At 43.1% G+C, this 12,928-nt stretch overlaps 1 protein-coding gene across 1 annotated transcript in view; it reads left to right on the top strand.

Annotated features, from left to right (window-relative positions):
* KALRN (kalirin RhoGEF kinase) overlaps window positions 1–12,928 on the top strand; it is a 602,830-nt gene that overhangs the window by 469,940 nt on the left and 119,962 nt on the right. The gene's annotated exons all lie outside the window — the stretch shown is intronic.

Below are 12,928 nucleotides of genomic sequence, written 5' to 3'. Positions count from 1 at the left end.
ACTCTTCTGTCCCAAGACTGAAGAAGGCAGAGTCCATCATCACATCTGTCTCTCCCAGAGCAGCTTGTACATGTTTTCTTTGTTAATATCTATTCATGTTTTTCTCTCTGGTTGAACTTAATTCAGGTCCCCTTTCCCCCCTCTTTTTGTCCTTGTTCTTTCCTTTTCTTTTTTTGAGACAAGGCCTCACTGTGTTGCCCAAGCTGCTCTCGAACTCCTGGACACACAAGCAGTCCTCTCGCCTCTGCCTCCCAGAGTGCTGGGATTACAGGTGTGAGCCACCATGCCCAGCCATGTCCCTGTTCTTGAATCTTACCCTTTCATAGTCATTCCATCTTTGAACATCACTTTTTATGTAACAGTGTTTTAATTTACTTGGCAAATATTTATGCTGACTGCATGCCAGCCCTGTGCTACGTGCTTGGGAGAGTGGACAAGAAGGAATCATAACGGTGTTTACTCCATTGTGCTGCTGTGAAGATTGGTTAAGACAATGTAAGTAAGGGGCCTTGAACAACGCCATGCATATAAAATGCTTTAAAAAAAGATCAGCTATTAACCATAGCAGCAATTGTAATACTAGACATAGACCCCATCATCAGGGGACTCGCAGCTAAATATCTGTGGATCCACTAAGTGGTAACACTGTAAATGTAAGTTCCAAAGCAATTTAATGGCCATGGCTCAAACCATTGTCAACGGTGCCCCAGTGCTGTGGATTTGTCACTGTTGGGGAAGACAACTTGTGATCTAGATGTATGGTGGGAATTTTGTTTTTAAAAAAACTTAAATCAATAAAAAAAACCACGTAACACTTCTAGTATTATAATTTATTTGTGTTACATAAAAGGAGATTCAACAGAAGATACTACCAAGAGGCCGGATGCAGTGGCTTATGCCTGCAATCCCGGCACTTTGAGAAGCCCAGGTGGGCAGATCACCTGAGGTTGGGAGTTCGAAACCAGCCTCATCAACACAGTGAAACCCTGTTTCTACTGAAAATATAAAAATTAGCTGGGCTTGATGGTACATGCCTGTAAACCCAACTACTGGGGAGACTGAGGCAGGAGAATCACTTGAACCCAGGAGGCAGAAGTTGCAATGAGCCAAAATTGTGCCACTACACTCCAGCCTGGGTGACAGAGCAAGAATCTATCTCAAAAGAAAAAAAGAAAAACATTACTGGCAAGAAGCCTATGCATCCCCTAGTTATCCTTCTCTGAGGGGCAACACAAGGTACAAGACCTAGAGAATAGCAACCCGATTTTTGAAGTTTGGATCCTGAGAACCTACATCATCCAAAAAAAAAAAAAAAAAAAAAGGCTAATTGTTTTTCCTTGACTGTGCCTTAACTTTGGCTAGCAATCTCATCAGAAACATTTTTCTCTTCTTTTTGGCCAATATTTATTGCACATCTTTTCTTTTCTTTTTTTTTTTTTTTAAGACAAGGTTTCACCATGTTGGTCAGGCTTGTCTTGAACTCCCAACCTCAGGTGATCCACCCGCCTTGGCCTCCAAAGTGCTTGGATTATAGGCATCAGCCACCACACCCGGCCTATTGCACATCTTTTAAGTTTGAGGCTTTGCTGGTTCTTCTTCAGACTATTTTTGCCCAGATAATAATCATAACTGGCTGCCCTCAGGCCATTATTCCAGCCCCCGTAGTGCTGGATGTTTCACTGAGGCTCTGCAAGTGTCTTCCCTCTCCCTTGTAGGTGAGGCCCACGGGTGGCTTGCCTCCCTGCCTGCTCTAGTCAGTGACTAATAGAGCATGTCTTTTGCATCTTTTGCTCCTGGCAGAACTATCTGTGTTACAGTTCCTGGAAGGAGGGGAACCCTGGTTACACCTGTGAGGCAACCAGAAGGCTGCCAGGCGGCTTTTGCCAAGTGAAAGAGCAAAGATTAGAGTTACTAAAACAGGTTGTTCCACATTCCTCTTGGCCTTCTGGTGACCACAGTAAGGAAACTGTCAAATTCAAGGGAAGGGAAACCCCTTCTGCTGCTAGGTCAAAGCAGTACTTCCTAAAACGTTTCCAGGTATCTGCTCTTCCCAGGGCAGGATTAGTTGCCAGCTTGTATCTCTTCTTTTACAGCATCTGGTGTATAATCAGCTGTCAGGATATTCTCAGTTTCTTCTCTCTTTCCATGAGAATCTTCATATTGCTTCTGTGGAGACAGGGATGCTATCTTCCCCTATCCAAAGGGGAAACCAAGCCTTGTTGTTTAAAAGAATTGCAAACACTTGGTTTGCCACCGATTTTTTATCTCAGTCTCATACCTGTGCAGTGCTCCTACTCTTCTTTGTCTACTCAGAGAATGACTTAGAGCAGAAGTTTTCAAAGTGTGGTCACCTGGGGAGATGTTAGAAATGCAGATTCCCTGGCACCATTGACCGCCACCACCCTGAAACTCAGGGGTAGGCTCTAGCAGTCTGTGTTTTAACAAGCCCTCCAGGTGGTTCTGGTACACGCTCACGTTTGAGGACTACTGACTTAGTGCTGCTGACTTGGAGGGAAAAGGTAGATTTCCTCTCAGTCTCGTCTTTTTCCTTTTGATTTGTTCTTTTCTCTCTTTCCTCTCTCCACCCTCCCTTAACCTTCTGCCTCCTCTCCTCAGCTCCAGCAAAAGCTTTACATAATAGAAGGCTCCCTGTGTTCCCGGGGAATTCTTGCTTTGAGAAGTTATAGAAGCCCCTTTGCTATTCACTTTCACGGGAGTGGCAGGGAGTAGGAATTAGGAATTGTCTATGTCTTCCACAAGCTTAGCAGCCTGAAGATCCAGTAAGGGAGGTTGTTGCATCTTTCTTCTCACTTAAGATTACTTTGCTTTTATTTTGTTTTCCTCATTACCCCCGCCCCCCCCCACCAGCCCCCGACACACACACACATTCTCCTGCCAGATGGGGTCTTCCCATATTGCCCAGGCTGGTCTCTAACTCCTGGGTTCAAGCGATCCTCCTGCCTCAGCCCTCCAAAATGTTGGCATTACAGGTGTGAGCCACCACACCTGGCCTCCTTATTACTCTTAAAAATAACTATCCTCACTACAGAATAAAAATCAAAAGTTAGGCAGACAAAAAGACCAGAATAGCATAAACCTAACCATCTATGGACAACCACTACCTAATCACTTACTGTATTCTTTTCGTATGTTTAACCCTTTTTACTTGAATGGGTTCATCTTTTACATGCTGCTTTTATAACTTGCTTTAATTTAATCTTCGGAACATCTTTCCCTATGGATGCATTTCCAGGATATTTTTGATGACTGTAACGTGTTTCATTGCAGACAAGACTTAAACTTGACAACTATTAGTATTAGTTTAATGTAATGGTTAAGAGTTTGGTGGGAAGGTCCTAGGAAGAGTCCTGGGTTAAGAAATAGCTCTTTTCAGGATCCAATTCTATAAACAGACTAATTCTTGTCCTGGGACTGAGTTATCTCCAGGCCCACTTCCCACCTTGCCTTTCTGCAGGACCTGTGAGTAATCAGCCTTTACTTCTCCTCCCCAGGAGATCAGCAAACACTGGGGCTGGAGCCGCAGGATGTACCTCTCCCCTCTTTTTCTTGGTTATGAGGTATTGGAAATCTTCTCATCCTGGGGGCTTCTCATTGTGCAGCTGATCTCACTGAGCAGGTCCAGGGATTTTTCTTTCCTTTTTCCTTTTTTTTTTTTATTTTTTTGAGACATGCTGTGGGAAATAGTTCATTTTTAAATTATTGCAACTAAGAAAGAGAATCTTCGTTTTTTTTTTCTGAGAAATATCTTACATAAATGGGAAAAAAGTTGAAAATACAGATAAATGAAGATAAAATTATATCACTTAGAATTAGTATTAACACAAAATACACTATTTTGGTTTATTTTTTTCCATGTGCGTATTTTTTTTCTCAGAAATATGATACAGACGTGTTACAAACTTTTTTCACCTAACGTATCAAACAGCTTCTACTACATTTTAATGAATGCATTCCATGGTATACTGGAGCCAGCTCAGCTTAGATAGGGATTGTTAAATAGTCAGGATTTCCAGAGCAGATTATTAAACTATTGGTAGCTTGGATTGGCCATGGTAGGAGTATTTATACCATGGAAGTTACGAGACACCGTGAATTGGGGTTTTTTGTTTTATTCAGAGAGCGGGTTTATTAGCATACCACTAGATAATACATTTTATCGTGTAAATATGACTTGTTCTGACTGAAATAATCTCCCTATTTTAACTATTGGTTATTTTAGGTTATTTCTAATTTTTGCTATGATAAACAATATGTAATGTGTCCTAGTACACATCCATAATTACTTCCTTAGGAAAATTTCTTGAAATAGAGTTCCAGAATCAAAGGGTGTCTGGAATTACAAGAACTTGTTACCAAGTACCCTCAGTTTCACACCCTTTGAAAGGAAGAGTGTACTGTTTTTGTTTCAGGAGGATTTATGAGAAACATCCTGTGGTACCAAGAATTTCATGTCTCTCCTACTGTTTACATCTGTTTACATTTTCTGAATGAATTCTTTTTGTATAAGGAAACACCCTGGCTGAGAGTATAATAAGCTGATCCCTTTAATTCATAGGATATAGACTGATATGCATGATTTAAAAGTATCTTTTGTGGTGTTCTGGAATGAGAGGCAATAGATCATGATGATTAAGAACTTGGACTCAGGAGCCAGAATGAATTTGGATCCCAGCTCCGCTCCTTACCTGTGTAACCTTGTGTAAGATACATAAGCTCAGATAGAATGATGCTACAAATAGAATGATATCATTTCACTAATTATTAAAAGTAGAAACAAACAGGTGAAATTAGTTTTATTGTATTGCATTTAACCCAATAGCTCCAAAAGTTTTTTCATCTCATATTTCATAACAATAGCTCCAAATATCATTTCCACATACAATCAATATAAAAATTGAGATGCTTTATTTTTTGCACCAAGTCTTTGAAATCTTGTGTGTAATTTACACATACAGTACAGTTTCTTCAGTTTACCTCAGTTTCTTCATCTGGAAGATAGAGATGACCATGGAATCTCTTCATGGGGTTTTTGCAAGCCTTAGGTGAGTTGATGTATGTAAATCACACACCTGGCCTGTGGTAAGTCCAGGTAGGTGTTGTATTATTATCATCATTAATAAGTACATAGGGTCAGTTCAGGTGGCCCACACCTGTAATCCCAGCACTTTGGAAGGTCGAGGCTGGCGGATCCCTTGAGGTCAAGAGTTTGAGACCAGCCTGGCCAACATGGCAAAAACCCCATCACTCCTAAAAATACAAAAATTTTGTATTTTACAACGCTGGGCGTTGGTGGTGCATGCCTGTAGTCCTGCTACTCGGGAGGTTGGGGCACGAGAATCCTTGAAGCCAGGAGATGGAGGTTGCAGTGAGACCAAGTTTGAGTTATGGCACTACAGCCTGGGTGACAGAGTGAGACTCTGTCTCAAGAAAAAACAAACAACAAAAATAAGCACATAGATGTCTATGTGGACTTGTACCAACTGTCACATTCAGATAGTTTCGTTAATTCCTTCATCAAACAGGAAATTAGGCTGAGTACTTTTTGTGTTGATTCCCAAATGTTTGAGTACTATGTGGCAGATATTAGACTAATGACATAGAAAACTTGAGATAGTTCTCTGCCTCCAGGGGTCTTGCAGACCAACTTAGGTGCCATTCCCTAAGTGTTAAACAGTAATAACAAAAAGAGGAAAAAAAGAAAAGAAAAATCAGTTGCTCAAGACAATAAGGGAAACACTGCTGCGAGATCCTGCCAGATTGCTGACTAAAATAATTACGCAGAAGCTGATGGGAGAGTAGTGGCCTGGGGTGATCTGGGAGGACCTCCCAGGGGATGCAGGGTTCTCACTATGCACTAAAGAACAGGAAGGGGTTTTTAAAGGGCCAAGGACATAGTGGGAGCAAAGCAACAGGGATATTCAGGGGACCGCAGAGGAAAACAGGTGAGAGCTGCTTTCTAAAGCTGCAATGTCCAATCCAGTAACCACTGGCCATTTGTGGCTATGGAGGACCTGAAATGAGGCTAGTCCAAATTGAGATGGGCTGTATGTGTAAATTACACACCAGATTTCAAAGACTTGGTACAAAAAAATAATATAAAGCATCTCAATTTTTATATTGATTATAATTATCATTGATTCAATTATCATTGAAATGATATTTGGAGCTATTGTTTTGAAATGAAATAAGAGATAAAAACTTTGGAGTTATTGGGTTAAATGTAATAAAGTAAAACTAAGGCCGGGCGCGGTGGCTCAAGCCTGTAATCCCAGCACTTTGGGAGGCCGAGGTGGGTGGATCACGAGGTCAAGAGATCGAGACCATCCTGGTCAACACGGTGAAACCCCGTCTCTACTAAAAATACAAAAAATCAGCTGGGCATGGTGGCGCGTGCCTGTAATCCCAGCTACTCAGGAGGCTGAGGCAGGAGAATTGCCTGAACCCAGGAAGCAGAGCTTGCGGTGAGCTGAGATTGCGCCATTGCACTCCAGCCTGGGTAACAAGAGTGAAACTCCGTCCCAAAAAAAATAAATAAATAAATAAAAATAAAGTAAAACTAATTTCACCTGTTTGTTTCTACTTTTTAATAATCAGTGAAATGATATCATTCTATCTATAGTAAATTTTATATATCTTTATAGAGAAGATAGTGAAATGTAGGATGGGCCTGCCCCTGTGTTTCCGGGAGCAGAGAGGGTGGAGTACTGGATCTAGTCTGAGGGAAGACACAGCTCTCTGGAAGGAATCTGGAGGGCCAGGGACCCCTGTGAACTGGAAATCACTCTCAGGTTCCTGGAACTATGTTTTAGCCACCTGCCCCAGTTTGATTCAACAGAAATCTGTCCCACAGTGGCCACTTGCTTCTGGTATTTACAAATGTCCAGAGGGATTCTGGGGAAGAACAGCTGCTGCTCTGCAGGCCCAAGTCCATCTGAAATCACAGCCTGGTTTCCAGAGCCTAGGAGAGAGAGGTCCAACTGGTCTTGATGAAATCAAAGTCTACTCCAATGGCCTGGATTCTCCAAGCAAGGGCGGAAGACTTTTGAGACATTTCAAGGGTCTGTGGCCAGGTAGAAGGTCAAGATTGACCTGAAGCCAGACCTGGATTGCCAGTGTGCTCTAATTTAATCAAGTCCACGAAGCCCTCCCAGAGGTCCAGTGAGGTCAGTGGCTGCCAGAGTATTCCAGGGCCTTACCAGAGGCCTCTTGACTCCTGGTCCCCTCAATAATCAGAAATATAAAAGGAACAAGGCATTGCTGTCATAATTTTATGGTGTAGAGGGGCGTCATAGATAGGTGTCTCTCTCTTTCTCTCTCTCTTCTCCTCATTACCCCCTCTGTCTCACACACGTGTTTTTGTTTGTGTTTGTGTTTGGTTTTTGTTTTGAGGCAGGGTCTTGCTCTGTCGTCCACGCTGGAGTGCAGTGGCTCAATCTCAGCTCACTGCAACCTCCACATCCTGGGCTCAAGCCATCCTCCACCTCAGTCTCAAGAGTAGCTGGGACCACAGGCATATGCCAACATGCCCAGCTAATTTTTTGTGTTTAATAGAGATAGGGTTTTGCCATGTTGGCCAGGCTGGTCTGGAACTGCTGGGCTCAAGCCATCTGCCCACCTTGGCCTCCCACAGTGCTAGGATTACAGGCGAACCCACCGTGCCATGCGTCACACGCACACATTTCTAAGTACTCTCAAGAAAAAGAACAGGATGCTCTGAGAATATGTGGGGACAGGCCTGGGGTGGGGGTGGGGTTTGGATTGGGCAATTGGGACCCCACCTGAGGAACTAACATAGGTACCAAGAGTCGTTTTACTGTCTCTCTTCTGGCCCCCAAGTGGGTATTATTTGTTTAAAAAGTATTTCCAAAAGGCTTTGCTAACTACTGTGGGAGAACATAAGGTAGGGAAGTAGAGTAAAGGAAGCATAAAGCTGGGTAGCTTTATCCTGCTCACATTTTTTAGTACCTTGCTTGAGGCTGACTTACTTTAAGAGCTCTCCTGCCATTCTTTGGTCTATAAGGACCTCTAAGGAACCTGTACCTAGGTCACAAAGTATCACTGCCAGAGCCCTTACTTCCGGATTTACAATCTGAGTCTCATCATAGTTATGTTGATGATGGGATCCAGATTAAAAGAGTATTTCAAGGTATTTCAAAGACAGGACAGAAAAGTGTCTATAATTCTGTTTGTGGAATGGCTGTGCCAAATCAGATACTAAAAAATGAAACTGCAAAGCACAGAAACTGATTTAGTCCCGTTCTTCGCAACCCACCTTGCCCTTTCCCACCTGACTCTCACTTCTGTTCTGAGGGATTGACAGCCGCAGCTGCTGCCTCCTGCAGCGATAACTGTTATTCAGGGCGTGCTGGCAGGTTTCAGCTGAGTCTGCATGACCCTTTTTGGGCAATGCTGTAGACCTGCTTCTGTAACATTTGGGACATTGTACTCAGTGGCCTCTATGATCCTTTCCAATTCCCGTTCCACAAAGGGATTTAAAAACCAGAGATAATCCTGTTTGTTTACTTGGGTTCTGCTTCAAAGCAGAAGACCTTAATAACCTTTTAAGGTTTTTTCCAGCCTTTCTAATTTTGAAGTTCCCATTTCTTTGGGCTTTGGTTAGAAATTCTACTGCTTTTCCCAATTTAACTTACAGCTTCACCACCAACTAGAGCTTCCATTTTAGAATGTTAGTAGCCAACTCTACCAGAGTGTCTATGGGTTCCACACACAGCTTGTTTCCCAGTGAATTCCCAGTGAGGTGGTCAAGTCTAAATTTAAACTATGACCCTTCTGCCAGCATATGCAAGCTGGGGCTGCAAGAGCAAAATCAAAACTGGGCTGTTCTCAGGGAGATGTGTGTGTAGGAGTTAGAAGAGAAAGTGGACAAGGCTTCCCAAAAGGTAGACCAACCCCAGGGGAAGAAGAGCAGGAGTTCAGGGTGGGGATAAGTGTAGTCATCCCAAGGGACTGTTGGAGTTTATTGTAGTATGGCTGGGTCCCTTGGAAAAAGTCAGCCAAACTCTCCATCCTCTCTGTTTCCTTTCAGTGTAAAGTATCAATGGCATAACCCACCTGGGTTTGTCATTACCATGGCTTCTTGCCAAGCATTATGGCACAATTATGTACTCACCTTTGTCTTTTATTTATGCTCTGAGAATATGTGGGGACAGGCGTGGGGTGGGGGTGGGGTTTAGATTGGGCAATTGGGACCCCGCCTGAGGAACTAACATAGCTACCAACAGTCTTTTTACCACCCCTCAATGTCACAGATCCTTGGTTTATGGGCTATAATCTGCACATTATTTATATTGGTTTCAGCTCTTGTTTGGTTGCCTGGCTCACATCTTTGAGTTTTTCTGTATCAATGGGTATATATTTCAAAGATGGAACAGGGCAGTGTCTATAATTCTGTTTGTGGAATGTCTTTGCCAAGTCAGGTAGTAAAAAGTGAAACTGCAAAGCATAGAAACTGATTTAGTTTGTAACATTTAGCTCATTATGATTTAGTCACACCTCCAATTTATATTTATGTTTGTGATTAGCATCCTATACCATGAAATTTATATATATGATATCATATATGTGACTATGTATGACATTTTTAGAGTAGTATCAGATTATGATTCAAATAGAGCAATCTTTGTTATTCTGTTTGATTGCTATTGCTAACATATATTTTCTAAGTAGCCTAGAGACAGGTTTGGAGAGTGCACGCGTCTTTCTAAAATGCCCCAGCCCGAAGTAGAGAGGAAATCCAGATCCCAAAGCTTCTGAAACTGGGGTTCTAGCACTCTCTGAAAGTGCCCGGGTTAGAATCACAAACAGGGCTTTGACTAAGAAGGAACACGGGCCAGTTGGCCCTCTTGTGCTCACGTGTCATTTTCTGTAAGTAAGCTAGAGAGCCTTTTATGGACAATTCCCTGTCTTTAGCTCAGACCTCTAAGCACCAAGCATGGGTTGGGAGGGTCTGACTGAGTCCCCCTCCTGACATTAGAGCTTACTCTGTGTGGCATTAGTCTGGTGGCCTAACTTTAGGGCAATTTCTTCATCTGTACACTTGGGGAAATACAGGCATCTATCCCTGAGGGTGGCCGTGAAGATATCACTTACAGTAGTTCCTGGCTCCCTGGCATATGGAATGGACTCAATAAGTGTTAGCTTGAGAACAGTAACATTCTTCCCATTATCAGACATTTCTCTAACTTAGAGGGTAATAGTTTTAAATGAGCCATTATGTAGGATGGGAGTTGATTAGTGACTATTTCTCAAAGCTTTTAAGGGAAACAGACTTGTAATGTAGGCCTCAAACTACTGGCCTTTTGCCCAGGTTTTGAGCCCTGGGAGTGTCCCTGTTCAAAACAAGTTGCTGATCTGGTAGATACTATGGCTGATTCACAGTGACAGTTTTTATTAAAAAGGGATGAACGGTCTCCTCCCTATTCTAGAAGGCCAATGTGTTGGATTTTTAAGTAATTCTTCAGCGGGTCACTCTTAAGGACCTTTATATTTATTTATTAGTTTAGTTCATTCTATTATCCTGTATTCATGTTCAAAGCTGATGATCTTGAATGTATTCCTTTAGTTACTACAATTATCTGCTATGCTCTGGTAAGTATCTGCCTTTTATGGCTCAGAAATTTCTATTCTGGCCAGTGCAGTGGTTCATGCCTATAATCCCAGCACTTTGGAAGGCCAAGGCAGGCGGATTGTTTGAGCCCAGGAGTTTGAGACCAGCCTAGGCAACATGGAGAAACCCCATCTCTAGAGAAAAAAACAAACAAAAATTAGTTGGGTTTGGTGGCACACACCTGTAGTCCCAGCTACTCAGGAGGTTGATAGGGCAATATGACTTGAGTATGGGAGACAGAGATTGTAGTGAGCCAAGATCACACCACTGCACTCCAGCCTGGACAACATAGCAAGACTGTCTCAAAAGCAAATACAAAAAAAAAAGAAAAAAGAAATTTCTATTCTGTTGTCAGCAACCCATCAAAGCTTCTTGTATTCTGTAACCATACATACCAGTTTTTGGCAAAAAGAAATGACATGTTGGCTAAATATCCCATTGGTTAGATTTATAGCTTGCAGTAGAGTTTTCACAATAGTGAAAATCACATATAGACCTTCATGTTCAGCAGGAAGGAAGAAGTCAGGAGTCCCCCAAATTGCCTTTCCTTGGTGCTGTCTACCCTGAGTTAGGTCATATGCCCATCCTTGAATTAACAGTCCTCTGAGTGAAATATTCCTGTTATTGTGGAACCCACCCTGGGGGTGGAGACTCAGCAAGGACAGGGCTTCAACTCACAAAGCTGTGAAACTTGGTGTGCTCCCATGAAGAGAGATGGATGCTGGGGAGGCTGCAGCAGATGTCCTCTATGTCAAGTGTCAACCTAGGACCTGTAGTCTAATGAGAAACAATGATGAGTTTAAGAACTGAAATCCCTCTGCCTTCCCTGTTGTATGTGCCCAGAGGACAGAACCACCAGCTCTTCTGAAGGAGTGAGGAGGATGTGTTCAGGGGAGGCCTTGTGGAAAGGTGACCCAGAGCTGGGTCTTAGAGGGTCAGGAGGGATGTTCTCCATCTGAGTTAGGCAAAGAAAATGGCACCAGGAAGGACATAGAGACCTGGATAGAATGGAATATCCATGGAAAGGATGAACAGATAGCGATTTATGGTATGTTACTGTAGCATCTCCTTAGGTCTTCAGCTTTTGGGAGTCAGCCTACACATTTCACAGATGACAAAGCCGAGGCTCAGAGAGATTAAATGATTTTCCCAAGAGTACTTAGTTTGTGTGTTGAGTCCTGGTTTCATCTCACTTGCCCTTCTGGACCCAGTGCATTCCAGTTTTTGCTTTTTTGATTTTTTTTGAAATTACTGCAGTGGAATCTAGTGCAATTCCACATCATGTGCCTGATACCATGGGATGGCTTAGCACTTCCAGAAGCAGCCTTTTCTTGTGGGGCATTGTTTTTATTTGCATATGTAAACCCTGTGCCGCCAAAGCTCTTAACACAAGCATTGCCTGGCACACACACACACACACACACACACACTTTTATACCCTAAATAGCAGAGGCCTGGAAATGTTTGTCTACTTTTGCCAACATCTGACTGTGATTATCTTTAACCACAGTCACATTTGTTTGTCTCCTAAAATAGTATTGACTCTCCAGAGAAGGCTGTTTCTAGTCATCAAAGCCTTCCCAGAAATCTGTCTCCTTCTACCTGCCTCCCCTTGGTAGCCTTGGCAGCTTCTAATTGACTCACTTAATTTTCTTGTTCCCTATGTCGACACTCCTGAACCCTTCCTTAAAATTCACAGTCCTCTCCTTGTGAGAGTATTGGATTTTACCTCCCAGAGCCCACTTGTTGACTCAGGGAACTGATCTGAAGTGTGGCTCTCCTTGAGATGTTCATCAGCTATTCTTCCTTCTTGTCTCTGGCTCTGCCCATAGGCCATGACAATATGCAGTGTCAACTTCCTCAGAGGGAAGTAGCCTAAAGGCCAAGCTGTGTCTGACCTGTAGGGAGGGACCCAGTCAGTTTTTGAAATGGAGCATCTCTCCCCACAACTCTCCCACCAGCATGGATATTAAAAATATGTGTCCCGGGCCGGGCGCGGTGGCTCACGCCTATAATCCTAGCACTTTGGGAGGCCGAGGCGGGTGGATCACAAGGTCAAGAGATCGAGACCATCCTGGTCAACATGGTGAAACCCCGTCTCCACTAAAAAAATACAAAACATTAGCTGGGCATGGTGGCACGTGCCTGTAATCCCAGCTGCTCAGGAGGTTGAGGCAGGAGAATTGCCTGAACCCAGGAGGCGGAGGTTGCGGTGAGCCGAGATCACGCCATTGCACTCCAGCCTGGGTAACAAGAGTGAAACTCCATCTCAAAAAAAAA

The sequence above is a fragment of the Sapajus apella genome, unplaced genomic scaffold (genome assembly GCF_009761245.1).
Source record: "Sapajus apella isolate SASKATOON/1434 unplaced genomic scaffold, GSC_monkey_1.0 scaffold178, whole genome shotgun sequence".
Taxonomy (NCBI): Eukaryota; Metazoa; Chordata; class Mammalia; order Primates; family Cebidae; genus Sapajus; species Sapajus apella.
The sequence above is the reverse complement of the archived record's forward strand: the minus strand, read 5'-3'. Positions and strand labels throughout refer to the sequence as shown.